Genomic DNA, 19625 nt, shown 5'->3' with positions numbered 1-19625 from the left:
TCAAGCATTTACAGTGTGCCAGCCACTATGCTAAACACTTTATATGAATTATTTCTTTTAATCCACACAGTAATCCCAGAGGAAGGTACTACCGTTATCCCTATTTTATAAACAAGCAGCTTGATCAAGGCCACACAGCTTGTAAGAAACAGAGTTGAGTCCACCTTCAGAGCCGAGTTTTTAACCACACAGTACTGCATCTCAGTCATACTTTCGGAAAATCAGACTCATTCTGCTTAACAGAAGGCTGCTTAGAGAATTGTCTTGGTTCAAATTATTTATATCTAGACATCCTAAGTAGGTCCTATTTCCTCAAGTTTGGAATTGTATCATTAAAATTACACTATAACATCCATAGCATTTTTTTTAATATCTCTCAGATTTCCCATTAGTGACTTTCTATGATTCTCCAATTTCATTTGATGAGAAACTTTAAGTAATGAGATAAAGAACTAACACTTAAGAAAATTTGAAAAGTTCATTTATACACTCAAATGTTTATCCCTTCGAATTGCAAAATCAAAAGTCTAACTCCACACAAATGTGAACTAAAGTATGTCTTTTTCTGGAATTTAAATTCAGGCTGCAATATTCTATTACGTTTATCTTACAAAACTCTCTCCTGAGTCCTTTGCTGTATGAAAAATGGGTCTCTTGGGGGTCGGGTGGGAACAGCCTATGTAACAGCCCGGCTTGCAGAACTTGGTTGCATCTGTAGAACATCAATATAAGACTAATTAGATGCTAAATGCTCGGCGAGTATTGAACAATGTGATCTGCTAATTTTCTGATTAATGACAAAGCCTCATGGAAACATTAATTATATTGGAAGAATTCAGACAATCCCTTTTTGAGGGAAACAGAACCTATATCTGTAAATGGACTTTTCCCCTAACAATATGATAAGATAGGCAGCAGACATTCTGTGGTAATGTGAGTAGTAGCTTCCTATTCTTGAAGGTTATGAATGTTTTTAATATAATGACAACATCAAAGGAGGAGTACTGTGTTACAAGTGTGTTGAATTTTCTGTTGACTCTGTCTTTAGAGCTTAATGTCGAAAAAGAGTAGGAACATATTGAATTTCTTTTTTTTTTAAATCTTTTTTAAAGATGCTAGTATCATGCAATACTAGCACATATATATTATATATGTATTTTCAGGATATGTATGTTATATACTCTTTGTGTACTTGATTCACTTTCTTGGTCTGAGTTAGGTGCTTACAGAATGGAATAGTAATTGGTGATAATTTCTCTTAATTATCAATAAGTTAAGTATCACTGTAGATTGTGCTCTAAAATTATAAATAGCAATAAAAGTTTCTAGCTGGGGTGAAGAGAAAGTCTCTTGGTGAAAGATAAGATTTAAAATAATAACAAACAGCAATGTAATTCCATTGAAGAAGACAGGGCAGTTTCATTTCAAATGACTGGGGATATGGCAAAGTGAAAATGTGGTATAAAAGGAGCTTATTGTAGGTACACAATAACTTTAAAAAAGAAGAAAAATGTGAAGTTTGAAGAAATGATATAATCAGAGCAATGAACAGGCATTTCAAGTTTTTTTTTTTTTTTTTTATTTTTTTTTTACAGATTTTATTATAACATTTACACATGATTTTTCTTCCCCTAATCGTATAATTTCAAACCAGGAAAAAACCTTGGAGCATATAGAATCTAAAGACCTCACTTTATAAATGAAGTCCCGAGGCCCGGACAAGTAGCCAGATTTGCTGAGGGGCACGGAAAGGTGGCAGACTCGGGTCTGGAACCCGGTTTTCCCAATTTCCCAATGGGATGTTTCCACTACAAATAATCTTTGTCAGCTCCTCATAGAATCAAATTTTGGAAGGGAGTTTCAGAGCTCACCTAATCTATCTTGCTTTCTTACACTGACTTAGAAAGTTATGTGAACATTGATCCAATTAAGGAAAAAAATCCACAGAGAAAAGAGTGCTAACATTTTATTTAATAATTTATTCTAGAGTTTAAAACCTGCTTGTCAATACATTGTCTTTTAATCGTTGTTTATAGAGCCCTACTATGTGTCAGGCACTGTGCTACATGCTGCAGACACTTGGTGAGTAGAGCAGAGAGTGTCCCTTACTTCTTGGAGTTTATAATCTAGGTGGGGAGATGGCTGATAAACAGGTATTCATACACACATACACAAATATATGTGCAAATTAGGGTGAGTGTTATATTGGAAAATTTATCTTTAAATATTTAGAAAACAGTGTTGTCTCAGTGGACATACAGGAGGAGAGATTTTGATTCAAAAGTAGAAAAAATTGTCATATGTAGAGCTGCGCAAAGATTAAGAGTTTTAGAAAGTGGTAAATTTCTAACTCTGGGAATGTTCATGAAAGTGCCACTGGGCAGCTCCCAGGAGAACATATTTTGGGGGCATTCAAACCTTAGGTGGACCCTTTATTCGGTTTCTTTCTTTGAACTTATTTATGGGTAAATTCAATTCTCTATCCAGAGGATTTTATTTAGGCTTCATTTTGATTTCTCTGATGTTTGATTCAAATGACCAATCCCTTCTTTTTGTCCTCAACTCCCCTCCCCCATAAGCTTGTTAAACCGTATTTGTGATTCTCTTCCTACTTCTGTGATCATTCTTTAGAACCTCTCTTGCTGACTCCTCTTCCTCAGCCTTTCCTTGAAATATTGATGTTCCCAGTGCTCTGTCCTTGGCATGTTTCTCTTATCAACATATTCATATTTCCTTATTGATCCTGTTTACTCTTGTCCCTTAACTAGTGGCAGTGTGTTGATGATTTCCAAATCTGAAGTTCCTGGCAAGAACTTTTCATTCTGAATATCCAGCTGTGTACTAGGCTTCTCCATCTGGATGTCTCAGAGGAATCTCAAACTCAACACATCTTAGATTGAATTCATTCCCTACTCTCTCAAAACTCTTCTCCTTCTGTTTTCCTTTGTCAGCAAATAATATTTAAATCTGTCTGAAGACTAAACGTTGTTTCAGAAAGCGTGAATTTCGGACACTGGAGGTTGTTGTGGCTACTTATCAATCAGGTTGTCTAGATCAGAAACTTGGACACAAGCTTAAAAGACACTGGGTGTGGGACACGATCCATGGCACATGGCAGATACTGAGTAACTGTCAAATGAATGGATGAAGTTGATGCTTGATATAACATTACATAAATTTCGAGTGTACATTATATTTCGACTTCTGTGTAGATTACATCATGTTCACCATGCGAAGGCTAATTACAACCCATCACCATACACGTGTGCCTAGTCACCCGTTTCGCCCTCCTTCCTCCCCCCTTCCCTTCTGGTAACCACCAATCCAATCTCTGTCTCTATGTGTTTATTTGTTGTTGTTTTTATCTTTTATTTATGAATGAGATCATACAGTATTTGACTTTCTCCCTCTGACTTATTTCATTTAACATAATACCCTGAAGGTCCATGCATGTTGTCACAGATGGCCAGATTTCATCGTTTTTTTATGGCTGAGTAGTTTTCCATTGTGTATATACACCAGATCTTCTTCATCCATTCGTCCCTTGATGAGCACTTAGGCTATTGTAAATAATGCTGCAGTGAACATAGGGATGCATATATATTCACACATTCATGTTTTCATGTTCTTTGGATAAATACCCAACAGTGGAATAGCTGGATCGTATGGTAGTTCTATTCTTAATTTTTTGAGGAATCTCCATAGTGTTTTCTATAGTGGCTGCTCCAGTTTGCACTCCACCAGCAGTGGTGTATGAGAGTCTCCTTTCTGCACATCCTCTCCAACACTTGTTATTTCCTGTTTTGTTAATTACAGCCATTCTGATGGGGGTGAGGTGGTATCTCGTAGTTTCGATTTGTATTTCTCTGATAGTTAATAGCGTTGAACATCTTTTCATGTGCCTCTTGGCAATCTGGATATCTTCTTTGGTGAAATGTCTATTCAGATCTTTTCCCCATTTTTTAATTGGGTTGTTAGGTACTTTTTTGTTGAGATGTATGAGTTCTTTATATATTTTGGTATTAACACCTTATCAGATATATGGTTCACAAATATCTCTTCCCCATTGGTAGGTTGTCTTGTCGTTTCCTTGATGGTTTCCTTTGTTGTGCAGAAGCTTTTTAGCTTGATGTAGTCCCATTTGTTTATTTTTTCTATTGTTTCCTTTGCCTGGTCAGACATAGTACTTGATAATATGCTGCTAAGACCAATGTAGATGAGTGTACTGGCTATGTTTTCTTCTAGAAGTTTCATGGTCTTACATTCAAGTCTTTAATCTATTTTGAGTTAATTTTTGTGTATGGTGTAAGATAATTGTCTACTTTCATTCTTTTGCATGTGGCTGTCCAGTTTTCCCAACACCATTTATTGAAGAGACTTTCCTTTTTCCATCGTATGTTCTTGGCTGCCTTGTCACAAATTAGCTGTCCAGAGATGTATGGATTTATTTCTGGGCACTTGATTCTGTTCCATTGATCTGTGTGTCTGTTTTTGTGCCAGTACCATGCTGTTTTGATTACTATAGCTTTGTAACATATTTTGAAGTCAGGGAGTGTGATACCTCCAGCTTTGTTCCTTTTTCTCAGGATTCCTTTGGCTATTCAGGGTCTTTTGTTATTCCCTATAAATTTTAGGATTCTTTGTTCCATTTCTGTGAAAAATATTGTTGGAACTTTGATAGGGATTGCATTGAATCTGTAGATTGCTTTAGGAAGTATGGACATTTTAACTATGTTAATTCTTCCAATCCAAGAGCATGGAATATCTTTCCATTTCTCTGTGTCTTCAATTTCTTTCAACAATGTTTTACAGTTTTCAGTGTACCTATTTTTCACCTCTTTGGTTAAGTTTATTCCTAGGTATTTTATTCTTTTTGTTGCAATTATAAATGGGATTGATTTTTGTATGTTGATTTTGTATCCTGCAACTTGACTGTATTTATTTATTATTTCTAAAAGTTGTTTTGTGGATTCTTTAGGGTTTTCTGTATATAAAAGTCATGTCATCTACAAATAGTGACAGTTTCACTTCTTCCTTTCCAATTTGGATCCCTTTTACTCTTTTTCTTGCCTGATTGCTCTGGCTAAGACTTCCAATACTATGTTAAATAAGAGTGGTGAAAGTGGGCATCCTTGTCTGCTTCCTGTTCTTAGGGGGATAGCTTTCAGTTTTTCTCCATTGAGAATGATATTAGCGGTGGGTTTGTCATATATGGCCTTGATTATATTGAGGTACTTTCCTTCTATACCCATTTTATTCAGAGTTTTGATCATAAATGGATGCTGTATCTTGTCAAATGCTTCCTCTGCATCTATTGAGATGATTATGTGTAAATATTGCTACCCCAGCTTTCTTTTCATTGCCATTTGCATGGAGTATGTTTTTTTCATCCCTTTGCCTTTGGTTTGCGAGTCTCTTGAGTCTGAAGTGTGTCTCTTGTTTGCGGCATATATATGGGTCTTGTTTTTTTATCCAGTGAGTCACCCTACGCCTTTTGATTGGAGCATTTACTCCATTGACATTTAAAGTAGCTATTGTTAAGAATGTACTTATTGCAATTATGTTACTTTTTTCTGGGTGTTTTAGTAGTTCTTCTCTGTTCCTTTCTTCTTCCCTTGCTCTCTTCCCTTGTGGTTTGATGGCTTCTTTGGTATTATGTTTGAGTTCCTTTCTCTTAAGTATTTGTGTATTTATTATAGTTTTCTGGTTTGTGATTACCATGAAGTTCATATATAATAACTTACATATACAGCAATCTTTATTAAGTTGATGATCTCTTTAGTTTGACCTCTTGCTGAAAGCTCTACTCTTTTACTCCCCTCCTCTCACATTTTGTTTTTTATATCATATCTAACCTCTTTTTTTGTGTGTATGTGTGTCTGCTACCCTCTTATCATGGAAATATATAATTTTAGTACTTTTGCCTTTTAACCTTCATATTAGCTTCATAGGTGGTTGATTTGCTACCTTTACTGTATATTTGCCTTTACCAGTGATTTTATTGCTTTTTAAAAATAATTTTCTTATTCCTATTTGTGGTCTTCTATTTTCCACTTAAATAAGTCCCTTTTGCATTTCTTGTAAGTTTGGTTTCTTGGTGATAAACTCCTTTAGTTTTTGCTTGTCTGGGAAACTCTTTATCTCTTCTCTGTTCTTAATGATAACCTTGCTGAGTAGAGTATTCTTGGCTGTAGGCTTTTCCTTTCAGCACTTTAAATATATCATGCCACTCCCTTCTAGCTTGTAAGGTTTCTGCTGAGAAGTCAGCTGATAGCCTTATGGGGTTTACTTTGTATGTAACTTGCTGCCTTTCTGTTGTGGCTTTTAGGATTCTCTCTTGTTTAGTTCTTGACATTTTAATTATAATGTGTCCTGGTGTGGGCCTCTTTGGGTTCATCTTATTTGGTCCTCTCTGTGCTTCCTGTATGTGGATGTCTGTTTTCTTCCTTAGGTTAGGAAAATTTTCAGCTATTATTTCTCCAAATAGATTCGTTGCCTCTTTGTCTCTCTCTCACCCTTCTGGGACGTCTATGATGTGGTTGTTCCAGAGGTCCCTTGGACTGTCTTCCTTCTCTTTCATTCTTTTTTCTTCTATCCGTTCAGTTTGGGTGATTTCCTCTAGTCTTTCATCCAGCTCACTGATCCTTTCTTCTGTATCATCTATTCTGCTATCAAGTCCCTTTAGTGAAATTTTCATTTCCAGTATTGTATTCTTCACTTCTGATTGCTTCTCCTTTATATTTTCCAATTCTTTGATGAAGTTCTTGCTGAGTTCATCCATTCTTCTCCCAAGGTCAGTGAGCATTCTTATGACTATTAGTTTGTACTCTTTGTCAGGTAGATTGTTTATCTCTGTTTCATTTAGTTTTTCTTCTGGGGTTTTGCCCTGCTCCCTTACTTGGAACGTATTTCTTTGTCTCCTCATTTTGCCCCTTTCTCTGTGCTTATATCTATGTATGTGGGTCATCTATATCTCCTGATCTTGGAGAGGTGGCCTTATGTAAGAGATGCCTTATGAGGCCCATCAATGTGCTTCCCTCTCATCAAGAGTGTCCACTGTGTGTCCTTCTGTTGTGGCAGGGCTGCTTTTATGCAGGTGCCTGGGGAGATTAGGTTGTCCCCCTGGCTTGCTAGTTGTAATGCTCAGCTGTGTGGAGCTGCTATGGTCCCTTCAGTCACTTTATCTGGCATGGGGTGCCCCAGCACAGTTGACTGCAAGGTCTAATAGCACATTCCTATTGCAGTTTTTCTTTTAAGTGAGTAGGCCCCCAGCATGGCTGGGTAGTAAGATCAGGGCTTACAATTGCTGTAGGCTTCCAGCCTTCAAGGCTGTTGTTAGCTGTCTAAGGATTGCAGCTGAGCGGGGCCAGCCCCAGGCATGGGAGCACCCAACTGTTTCAGGCTTTGGAAGATGGGGTTGATCTTCTATGTGACTGTTTGAGAAGCATAAGTCTGCTGCAGCTGACAAGCCTTACCACTCACAGGTCCACACACCCCATCAACACAGTCCTGCCCCTTGTACACACCCTGTCCCACAGAGGCAGACCCACTTGCCTGGCTACAGAGGTTCAAGGTACTCTGCCTACTTGGGCCTACCAGTTGTCTGAGGACTTGCTGTTGGGTGGGGCCAGTCCCTAGGGTGGGCTGCCTGCCCTGTCTGAGCTGGATTAAATTGGTGCTCTAGTGGGTGGGACAGACCCCTGTGCTAATAAGCCTGGGGAAGAACTCCAATGGTGTCTTCCAGCGTCTGTGTCAGCATGCCTATACTAGGTCACAAGAATGGCTGCTGCCAATGTCTCAGTTCCTGGGGAGGTCTCACCTCTCACCCAGATGCACCCAGAGTCTATCAAGTGAGTCTCTTTTCACCAAAGGACTGTGCACATTTCTTTCTGGTGATTTTATGTTGCTTTTCAAAAGAGATGAATTTGTGCATGGGCCCTTTAAGAACAGGCTTTTTCCCCCTGACATTTGATAGCTTTTCTGGGAGTATTCCTTGTTGTTGTCAATAGCTGTCAAAGCCAGATATTATGACACTTGTCTTGGTTGTGCTGAGTCAAAAAGCTGCTTATTCTGGTAATGCTGCCCCGCTCAGTTCCCCAACTCCTCCAGGGAAGGCTTCGTACCTTAAGATTCTTCCTGGCTGGCCGTGAAGCACTGCAGGTCAAGGGTGGCTTTTTTTCTCTCTTCTGAAAGGAATTTCTGCCTCTCCCACCTCAGTCAGCCCTGGTCTTTTTTGTGAGGGTTCTTTTTATCCAGTTTTTAGTTCTCTCTCAGGGGTAATCATTCCAAGAGTAGTTATAAATTTGTTGTGTCCGTGGGAGGAGGTGAGTTCAGAGTCTGCCTATACTGCCATCTTGACACCATCCTGCATGTTCTTTTAGCTTTGAGTGTGCAGTTATTATGTGGAAAACCTACTTTGTGTTTATACTGAGCTTTATAGGCAGTAAAAAGAGTGAGGAGTCAGCCTTTGCCTTGAAAGAGCTTTTGACATAGTTGCCCACAGTGTCACTGTGTGTGCTGTCTGGTCCATCGTGATGCTTATAGAAAAACATTTTAAACCTCCCTAGATCCAAGATTAATGCCTGTAACACTTTGTTTTTCCTGCTGAATTTCTGTAGTTTCATGATCTTGGAAACTCTTTTTGGTGTTTTGATGAATATATCATTCAAGTAATGTCAAGAGTCTTCTATTTAGTTGGAGCCACTGGGGCCCTATTTTTGGGTACTTGTACATCTTTGATTTACATCTGTTAATGCATCCACGTATTGTAATGAAATTACTTATTTGTTTGCCTTAGTCACTAGATTCTATGATTCTTGACGGCAGGGAGTGTTCTTTGCCTATTTCCTGGCACATTGTTGTCCCTTAGTAAATGTTCATTGGGGGATGAAGGAAGAAAGAAAGGGAGGAAGACAGGAAGAAAAGCTTCCTTGTCTTCCATCTCCTGAACTTACAATTTTTTCAAATAAGAGACTAATTAGTCTGAAATATCTTTTAAAAGAATGGTTTTACTATATTATCCATAGTGTGTTTCTTTTTGACAGGGAGATTTTGTGGTGATTTGCTTCAGCAGATTCCCAGTTACATTTAAAAAATAGATATGTATAGCGAGATGACATAGTTACACTGTGACCATCTTCCTAATCCTCCATGAATTTTTAAAAATGATAGATGTGGGCCTGTGGCCAATTTCTTTGTATTATAATAGATTTATATCTTTATTCTTACTTGATCTCGGTATTGTCAGTATGCACTGCATGAAAAGGAAAGAAAAGATGTCCTTTAAAGTATCTTGTGAGGGGCCAGCCCTGTGGCCAAGTGGTTAAGTTCATGTGCTCCTCTTAGGCGGCCCAGGGTTTTGCCAGTTCAGATCCTCGGCATGGACCCAGCATCACTCATCAAGCCATGCTGAGATGGCGTCCCATATAGCAGAACTAGAAGGACCTACAACTAGAATATATAACTATGTACTGGGGGGCTTTGGAGGGAAGAAGAAGAAAACAAAAATGTTGGCAACAGATGTTAGCTCAGGGCCAAGCTTAACAACAAAAAAAAGAAAAAAAAGTATCTTGTGAAATTTTTGTCTTTTTCGAGGGTGCCTTTCTCAACTTTTCATTGCAAAGGGAATGTCATGCAGCAGAAGTTTCGTGTTATTGCTCCAACTTTGTTCTAGTCACAGCCGTAGTTTTCCTTCAATACCATCAAAGTACAGGGGCTATGTTTCAGAATTTGGAATTGTTCTGTCCTATAAAATCTTAGCAGAGTGGAGCTCAAAAATTGTGCATGGAAGGTTTGCTTACTTATATTGTCTTAATTCTCTTGTCAAATACTATAGATCATCTGCATGAGTCAGCTATCAGTAGAGAGATAATGATTAATAAAACAATAATAGCAGTGATTAATAGTAAAAAAATAACAAAAATAATACAATATATAATTAGAGAGACCATGTGACACCTTAAATGTTGTGAGTCATAGCAAAGTGAATAATATCATGTTCTTAGGTTGTAAACCACTTATCAGTTCTAAAATATGGATCAATCCAAAAAAATGCTACATCAGCCTAAGTATAAAACTAAGAATAAACATAGTTTTAAAAATCGTTGGTACAAAATGTTCTCGGGTAGAGCCATAATAAAGGGCCAATAGCCAAGGTAGTCTGCTGCCTGATAAAGCCCATATTGCAGTTGGGGTTTATAGCTCTCGGTGGTCCCTATTTAGTAAATGCTACAGAGAAGTAATAAACAAATACATAACTCTGGTGGAGTAAAGGGGGAAATGGAAGAACATAAAAGCAGAGTGATCTATCTTAGGAACCTGGCTGACTTGATGGATAAGTTGGACAAGTTTCAAAACTAGTATTTCTTTCATGTTTTGGCAACGTTTCAGAAGAAGGTGCATCTTTACACTAGCTGCATCACTGGGAGATTTCTTTCCTCAAAGAGATTGTCTGAAGTACTCACCCAGTGTGATGCTAATGACTTAATATCTGATTCTCTTGACTTTAAAAATACTTTTGCTTATAATTATGGTGATGATAACACTGGTCTCTGACATATGGTTTCCTTTGTTCAGCATTTAAAAAAGGGCTAGCAATTATTTTAAGCCTCAAGGGTACTATTAAGTCTTACCCTAGGGTCGTTGGAACAGCAATTTTCTCTGGCTTCCAGAAATCACCATCACAACAAGACAAACAGGAAGACAGTGATGGTGCTTGTAAAGAACTCGGAAAGCTGAACAATATATGCATTGTCTTAGAGTCTTAATTTACTTTGTAGATGTGTGCTTATATTGCAAACTTATTTTTATTATACACCTCAGGCTCATATCTATTATACAGGTGCTATCAGTTATGAATAGAATATATTAACAAAAACACTTATTAGAAAAGACCTGTTATTTATTTAAAAACATCTATTTCTTGTGCTGTTTTACAGGTCTAATTTACCACTCTTCTATTTGGCCCGATTTTTTATTATAATCCCTATAGTCTTACAAAACTCTTACTAAATGCATATTTAAGGCACAGAAACCCTGCAGAGCAAGGTGAAACAGGTGGTCATTATTTTACCAATGGTGTGTGCAGGTGTCTGTGTGGTGCACTTGAGAGGCATCTCAGTGGATCACTTAGATCATAGACTTTGGAATCAGACAGCTAAGATCAGAGTTCTAACTCTATTGCTCACTAGCTGTGTGATATTGGCCAAATCACCCAGCTTCCACAAAAACCAAGTTATGGCCAGTTTTGTTTAATCTATGCCGCGACACACTCGTCTATGCCTAGATTAGAAGGTCCAAGATTAAGACATTATATACTGTGTATAAGACATTATATGCTATATATAAATGTATATATATGTGCATATAAATGTATATATGTATAAATATGTTTATATACATATATAGGTGTATATGTATATAAAATAAATGTGTATATATGCGTGTGTATATACGCATACATACGCATATGTATATAAAGAACTCCTACAACTCAATAGCAAAAAACCACACCATCCAATTGAAAAATGGGCAAAGGAATTGAGTAGACATTTTTCCAAAGAAGACATACAAACGGCCAACAAAGACACGAAAGGTACTGGATGTCGCTAATTATCGGGGAAATGCGAATGAAAACCACAATGAGATACCACTTCATATTTTAGAATAGTTATCATCAAAAAAGACAAGAAATAACAAGTGTTATCAAGGATGTGGAGAAAAGGGAACTCTTGTGCACTGTTGGTGGGAATGTAAATTTGTGCAGCCCCTGTGGAAAACAGTATGAAGGTTCCTCAACAAAATAAAAATAGAAATAGCATATGATCCAGCAATCCTACTTCTGGGTGTATATCTGAAGGAATCGAAATCACTATCTTGCAGAGATATCTGCACCCCCATGTTCATCGCAACATTATTTACAATGGCCAAGACATGGAAACACTCTAAGTGTCCATCGAGGGATGAATGAATAAAGAAAAGGTGCTATGTATGTATACAATGAAATATTCTTCAACCATAAAAACAAGGAAATCCTGCCATTTGTGACAACATGGATGGACCTTGAGGATATTATGCTAAGTAAAATAAGTCAGACAGAGAAAGCAAGTACTGCATGATTTCACTTATATTTGGAATTGAAAAAAAACGAACTCATAGAAACAGAGAACAGGTTAGTGCTTGCCCGAGGCAGAGGTTTGGGGTGAGGGAAATGGGTGAAGGTGGTCAAAGGTACGAACTTCTAGTTATAAGATAAATAAATTCTGGGGATCTGATATACAGTGTTAACAACACTGTATTGTGAATTTGAAAGTTGGTAAGAGGACAGATCTTAAAAGTTCTCATCACAAGAAAAAAGAATTTGCAACTCTGTGAGGCGATGGATATTAACTAAACTTATTGTGGTAATCATTTCACAATATATACATATATCAAATCATTCTGTTGTATACCTTAAACTAATACAGTGTTATATGTCAAAAATTTATTACAATAATATCGTCACATCTGAAAAATTAATGTTTAATTCCTAAATGTTATCCTAGAGTATTTAGGAAACGATTCCTAAATATTATCAAATACCCAGCAGTCAGTGTTCAAATTTCTTGTGATGAGAACTTTTAAGATCAGGATCTTAAAACAATATATATAGATATTTTGGATCAGGATATATATATATATAGAGTTTATTTGAATCAGGATCCAAAAGAAGTCCATGCATTCATTGGTTGATCTCTCTCTCAAATATTTTTTAACCTGTATTTCTTCTCCATCTTGTTTTTCCTTCTTCCTTGTAGTTTATCAGTGGAAGAAATCAAATCATTTGTCCAGTAGATTTTCTATAGTCTGGATTTTGCTGATTGAATCCTTCCTATGTTTTTAACCCATTTATCTGTTCCCTGTATTTTTGGTAAATTGGTAGTTCAAACTAGAAGCATGGTCATATTCAATTTAGGTTTTTTTTGGCAAGACTACTACATAGATGGTGTCCTATGCTTGCATAACATCTAATTGTCACTCTTTCTTGTTGTTAATAACCATTGATGCTCAGTGCCTAGATCTATTAATTCATGAGGGGTTACAAAATAGTGATATAACATGTTCCTTTTTTTATTTATTGGCTATACTACTCCCATAAAAAGAAATTTCTCCTTGTCAACTATTTGCTTGCACAGAGGTACAGTGTAGGAAAGGCAGGATAAAAGTATAATTTTGTAAAAACTTTACAAATTTTCAAATAATATTAGTTGCATTTTTAGCACCTTTCAAAGGTGACTAATGAGTTTTTTAAAAAGTATGATTATGAACTCTTGGTTCACGTATTTCATATATTTCAATCCGTTGCAGATATTATTCTTATTGATGACTGTCTCTGGTCAGTAAGAACCTTTTCAGGTTGTCTCATGAGTGTTTTTGAACAACGCTATTTTGAGTGTGACAAGATGTCTCAACCTTATCTTATGCTTTTCCTGCCCCAAACCTGGAAGAAACTATTTTCTCAAGAAGCCTTGGTTCCTTTTAGTAGGAGATGGCATTTGGAACTACAATCCGGGAACCAGCGATGGCCATTGCTATCAGGTTGGATGTTGTTTCAAAGCTTTCCAGTGTCCAGTACTAGGAAATATGAACTTTTCAGATAAGTTTTTTATTATAAATTCACAATAATACCTCCAATTAAAGTTTAGGACTATAGAGTTTTTACTTAATTCCTTTGATTTTTATGTCTGTATCTTCTCCCATGCTGGAAGGCCTGGTTACCAATGACACAATATAATTATTCATTTGTTTCATTAGACAATGCACACACAAGTTTCAGGATGACAATACCAAGACTACCACCAACAAATGAGTACTGAAAACATCTAATATTAGTTAATAGTTACTCACTGTGGTCATGCTACATAGAATCATTGGTTTCATATTGCTTTTAGCTTTTAGAGTTTTTTAAAATTAAATTTTTCATTACATAAAATATTTGTATCTAAAAAAACAAGGCATATGCAGAGAAGTCTAGTTTCTATCCCTGTCCCCTTCACCCTCTACCCTCCCTGCCCCTATAGGGAACAGTTAAAAATTTTGGCTTATTTAATTTTTTTTTGGTGAGGAAGATTGGCCCTGAGCTAATGTCTGTGCCAGTCTTCCTCTGTTTTGTATGTGGGACGTCATGACTGCATGGCTTGATGAGCAGTGTGTAGGTGTGTGCCCTGGACCTGAACCCACAAACCCTGGGCCACTGATGTGGGGCATGCAGACTTAACCACTGAGCCACTGGGCCGTCCCTTGGTTTATTTCTTTTCTTAAAAAAAATAAGTAAATACATGTGTATATTTATATCCCCACCTCTTAGATAAATGGTAGCAGGTAGGATATTCTGCATATTTTCTCTCCATTGGTTTTTTTTCACTTACTATTTCTGGAGATCACTCCATTGTAGCAAATAGAGATTCCTAAGCCCTTTTTATAGCTGTGTAGTACTTCATTTGGTGGATGTAACATAGTCTATTTAGTCAGTTCCTATTGATTGCCATTTGGGTTTCTCAAAGAAAAATAATAGTTAACATGATTAAGTAGAGATTAAAGGCTGTATTCAGCTGATGTGCATTGGGAAGCACTGAAGACCAAATAATCCCCTGTGCTGTGTCAGGTCTGGAATTTTACTGTGTGAGGAGAAGCGAGGAGCACGCGTCCTTGAGGAGTGGCCATGATGCTTCACCTCTTACTGTAGTGGAACTTGTGGTTGGAATAGGTGGAAGTGGTTCCGGTTCTTCCTGCCTCTCTTTTTGGACCACAGCTGTGATCTCCTCTGGCCATTGCCAGAGCAGTTCTGGAAAGAGCTATGTTTCCATCCTTGCAGTTTGTTAAGGTCCAGGGGAGCGGGGCAGGAGAAGATAGTAAACGAGGGGGAAAGAGAAAGAGAAGAGAAAAAAGGGGAAGGAAACAAAAGGTGAGTGAGGGAAACCGACCTCATTTTAGTCCATTGATAAGTATTTCCATTCCAATGCTACAAAAATGGCCTTTTGTCTTTTTTGCCAGTATTACTTTCGGATAGATTCCTAGATATGAAATTGCTGAATTATAGGCTAAAAGCACATGTAATTTTGCCAAATTTCCCTACCAAATTTTACCAAATTTCCCATTTTCTGTTAACACCAGCAATATACAAAGTGCATGTTGTTTTACCAAATACCAAAAGAATATGTTGTCAAATTTTTGCATTTATGCCAGGCTGATAGGTTGGAACTGGTGTTTCAGTGTAGCTTTAATTTGCATTAGAGAGACAAATTTTTTTTTTAAATGAAAGATGCATAAAAGAAGATGAAACAAAAGATGAGAAAATCAAAGGATTGCTATTGTAGACATGTTTCTTTGCAGAGGGATTTAGCCAGTATCCTTCCTAGAGGGCATGCGTGATACCAGTCCCTAAACATCCTGCGAAGTCAGAATCCAGATAATTTTTGTTAATAATATGGAAGAAAGAGAAAGAGTGACTTTAGTAAGCTTAAGCAACCACCAATTTAAAAAACCTTAGCCCACTAGGCAAAATGTTAAATTCTGGGTCCCAAAGCGATAATTTTGGGACAGACTTCCTTGATTTTCTGTTAGAGAAAGACAAAACTGACTTCCCGCTTTTCTTTAGTACTATTATCAAGACTGTATTTTAGCCTGAATTATCTGTGGAAGAAAATGACCTTTCTAGAAAGTGAGTATCTTAGTTTGGGAAGTGTTAATAGTGAGCACCATTAACTCTAAAAAAGTATTAGGCTGCTTAGATTTAATTTTTGTTCTCATAGGAAAGAAAAACAATTCCCTTATTTCTGAGCACTGTATGTCTTTTCCCTTTGCCTCAGTAATCTCAAAGAGAAAAATTAAGGAAACATACAAACTTGATCTGTAATGTCCATATTTTGCTGAGAGATTGCATGAGCATAGTGGATAACAGGTCAAGATGGTGGAGAGTTTTGATTACAAAGCCAAAGCATTTAGATGCTTCCTCGTAGGCACAGTGAAGTGGTTGGACAGGTTTGATCTGAGGAAGAATGTGATAGGATGTCACTCAGGAAGATAAATGACCTCAGAGAGTCTGTAAGATGGTGAGCACAAAAGGCAGACCCATTGGTTAAGACACTCTTGGAGTAGTTCTGGCCTTGCTGGTGAGGAACTAAATTAATGTGATGTCAGTGGGAAAGGGAAGGAAGGAGAAAAGAAAAGAAATAATAGAATTTGCAATAGATTACTTATGGAGGGTGAGGAGACTTAAAGATGTCTTCATGGTTTCAAGGCTGGAAGAACGATGGAACCATGAGTATGCTTCAAAAATGAAGAGTGTGAGCTACTCTGGAGGGGGAAGATGATGATTATGATTTCAGACATAATAATTTTGAGATAATATTGGGACCTCCAGGTGGTAACATCCGATAGGAAACTGGAAATTGGCAGCTAGCTTTCAAGAGAGACATCAGGGCTGAAGATAACTGTTTGGAGTTTTCTACACAGAGCAAGTACGTGGGAATATGAGCGATATCTGAAGGAGAGTGCAGAGAGTCAAGGCTCAGCTTTGGGAAGTCTCATGCTTTGGGTACATGAGGAAGGAGGAAGAAAGTAAACACAGAAGGAGCAAATCGTCAGACAGGAGTTGGCTTAGTGTGGTGTCGCTCAGGCTAAAGGACGTGTAGGTGAAGCTCTCAAATGTAGCAGAGAGGTTAAAAGCAGGTGAAGACTGAGAAAAAAGCCATCATATTCTGAAATTACAAATTAATCAGGATAGAAACTGAGAAGGCTTGTCACCTGAAGATAGAAAGGAAGCTTAGCCCTTCTCCATAAGGACACTTTATATGACAAAATACCTCGTTATAATTGAAAAAATTATTTCCCCCAAGATATCGGGGAAACAGTATTAGACTCTTGGGGCCCTGCATTCCAATTTCAGCCTTGCCGTTAGCCAGCTTTGTAACCTTGGGCAAATTATTTAATTTCTCTGGGCCTCATCTGGAAAATGAGCTGTTGGAGGAGCACGGGCTTTATGACTAGTACTCTTCCTACCAGCAGTACACTGTGAAATCACCAGCACTTGTTTAGAGAGCCCTTTGTACCAGGCCTTGTACTAATTACTTTATACCTATTCTTTCATTATGTGTTACTTAATATAAAATTTCATGATTTCATCTGAAATGCATCAGAAGCATTAACACTTGGAAACTACTTTGAATTAACCAAGATTATGTCTGAAAATTTTCCCAGTTGATTAACTTTTCCAATTGATTAATTGCTGGGTGGATTTAAAAATGAATAATAATTATCTTAAATTTTGAGTGAATCATGTGTGTATTAATATCTAAGACCTGAACCCCGGCTAGATTTAAAACAGAAATTCCCATGGGAAGGAGACTTGCATTTTTAGGCATATTTCTTCCACTAAAGACAGACGTGCTCATTAAGAAACTAAATGAAAGATTTTTTATAAAAAAACTCAATGCCTCAATCAGGCTGCCTGGCTTTTGTTTGCAAGTTCCAGCGCAATAATGTCCTGAGTTATAAAAATGTATCTTCAGTTCTCTGGGAACAAAATAGATGTTCTCAGGTTTGAGAGCTGGTGAGAAATTAAGTGAAACTTTGGCTGCCCTTCAAATACCTCGTTTACCAAATCGCTGATCAATGGACTCAGCTCTTACTAAAACTTCCAAGGGAGAGCCCTAGACAGAAGGATCCGTGGCATAAACACAGATGTTTTTTGAACCGTACTTGTGAAAAACAAATCAAATACTAGATTTCTTACTCCTCTCTCTTTGATTGCCCGAAATAAGACTATTCATAACATTTTCATTTGCTCTGTTTTCCAAAAATAAATTAGATCTCAGCTCTGATTATAGAAGCATCTGTTGAAGCGAAACTTCTTTTAATGAAGTCATGGGAAAGAGTTAAAACACAACTTTTCCCTGCTTCTCCTTGCCCCCAATCCTTGTGTTTTTAATATACCCCTTGAAAGAAATATGACATGTTAATACAAGTGGTGATTCCTGATGTCCATTTCTCACTTTGCCCAGCTTTTTGAAGATCCATTGCAATGATGATAGGCCAGCAAGAGATTTCCGTTCCTTGGAAAACAAACAGGTCTATTTGCCATACTTAAATAACAGCTTCTCTCTAAAAGCATCTGTCTTTGAATGCAGATTTTACAAATGAAAGAGGACATTCTGTGGGTTCTCACATTTCCGTGACTGCTCATTTGGTTTCAACAAATCGTCTTTAAATAGGTAAGACACCTCCCTGAAAATGAGAAGGAAGGTCAAAGAAAAACTCGAACCACTGTGAGTGATACCATGAGAAAAGTGAGAGCGATGCTTGTGTCTGACCCTGAAGATAAGGAGTTGAGAACAAAGAAATGGTTCTTTTAAACAGCCATGGCATCTTAATAACAGCTCCCCAAACTGCCGTTAGCTGTTCTGGAGATAAACAGATCATTGCGGCCAGATAAAAGACCAGCTCCCAAGAGCAATGGAAAGTTGTGATTCGTGTTTTCTTCTAGTGTTGGGAGGTTTTGTCTGGAATTGTGGCTCTTTTTGACAGAATTTAAATGTAGCCCTGAACATACATCTTCATATTTCTTGTGAAAGATCCTTGCTTCCTCATATGTTGCTCCGTTTGGAGACAAGCTGGGTTACGTTTTGATAGTCAAGTAGAAACTCTTTTCCTGGCATTGAGATCTTTGCATTGTTATCCTAACTTTCACTGGTTCTGTGTTCCAAGCTCCTACGCGCACTCAGCCTGTTAATGTGCTTAGACTTCTCCGCGTTCTCCAAACACTCTATTTGTCTCCTGGATTCTTCGTTCACACTGCATCTTTTACTGCAATGCCTCCTTCCTTCATTTCTGCCTTTGGAGAAATCTCCCCCTTCCTTAGACCTTAAATAAAAGCTGAACTTTTTTTCTTTTCTTTTGGTAGAATGCCATATAGAGACATGCATATAGTAGAAGCAAAATTCTCTTAGTTGACATCTAAATCTTTTCACATCATAAGATGTCGTTACTTTAAGACTTCAAAAGCCAAGGAGGAATCCCAGTGAAGTGGACAAGGCATGTTTGTTGGGACTGGAGAAAGGCTGCGATGGATTGGGCATTTCAGTGCCCGGAGTTCATATAGGATATTGTTGGGGAAATATAACTCAAAACAGCATCTCCTCCCAACTTAGAAACCCTCTCCACAATAACAGAGAGAAAGAAAACGGTTTTGTTATTGAATAAGGATTAAACCAGAATGTGATGTGCATCCCAGGCAATCTAAGAGATTGTAAAGACAGAATGAAATCTCACTCTTTTGTATGGCGAAGCAGATACAAATCATCCTATACGTCTTCTCCAGATAAACAATAACCAGTCCTCAAGGATGGGGGGTTGGCAGTACCGCTTGTCAAGCACAGTTCATCCTGTATTCACTTGGTAATTGGGTGACCTTCTGTGTTAGCTCATTGACTTTGTCCCACCAGAGTTTGGCTCCTCCCCTCCCATAGACACGGGGAAAGAGGGACGCTGTCTCCCTTGAGGTTTACATTTCAGAGGTGGCTCCCAGGTCCTTGAGAAAGACATTCCTGGGTCTGAAAGCCAGCAAGAGGCTTATTTAGCTTTTAAAAAGA

The 19625-nt window shown here is 37.7% G+C and overlaps 1 protein-coding gene across 2 annotated transcripts in view; it reads left to right on the top strand.

Annotated features, from left to right (window-relative positions):
* The window catches only part of TAFA2 (TAFA chemokine like family member 2), a 417458-nt gene that overhangs the window by 14675 nt on the left and 383158 nt on the right, over positions 1-19625 (top strand). The window lies entirely within an intron of this gene.

Source organism: Equus caballus, chromosome 6 (assembly GCF_041296265.1).
Source record: "Equus caballus isolate H_3958 breed thoroughbred chromosome 6, TB-T2T, whole genome shotgun sequence".
NCBI classification, from domain to species: domain Eukaryota; kingdom Metazoa; phylum Chordata; class Mammalia; order Perissodactyla; family Equidae; genus Equus; species Equus caballus.
Note: the sequence above shows the minus strand (reverse complement) of the source record. Positions and strands in the feature narration are given on the sequence as shown.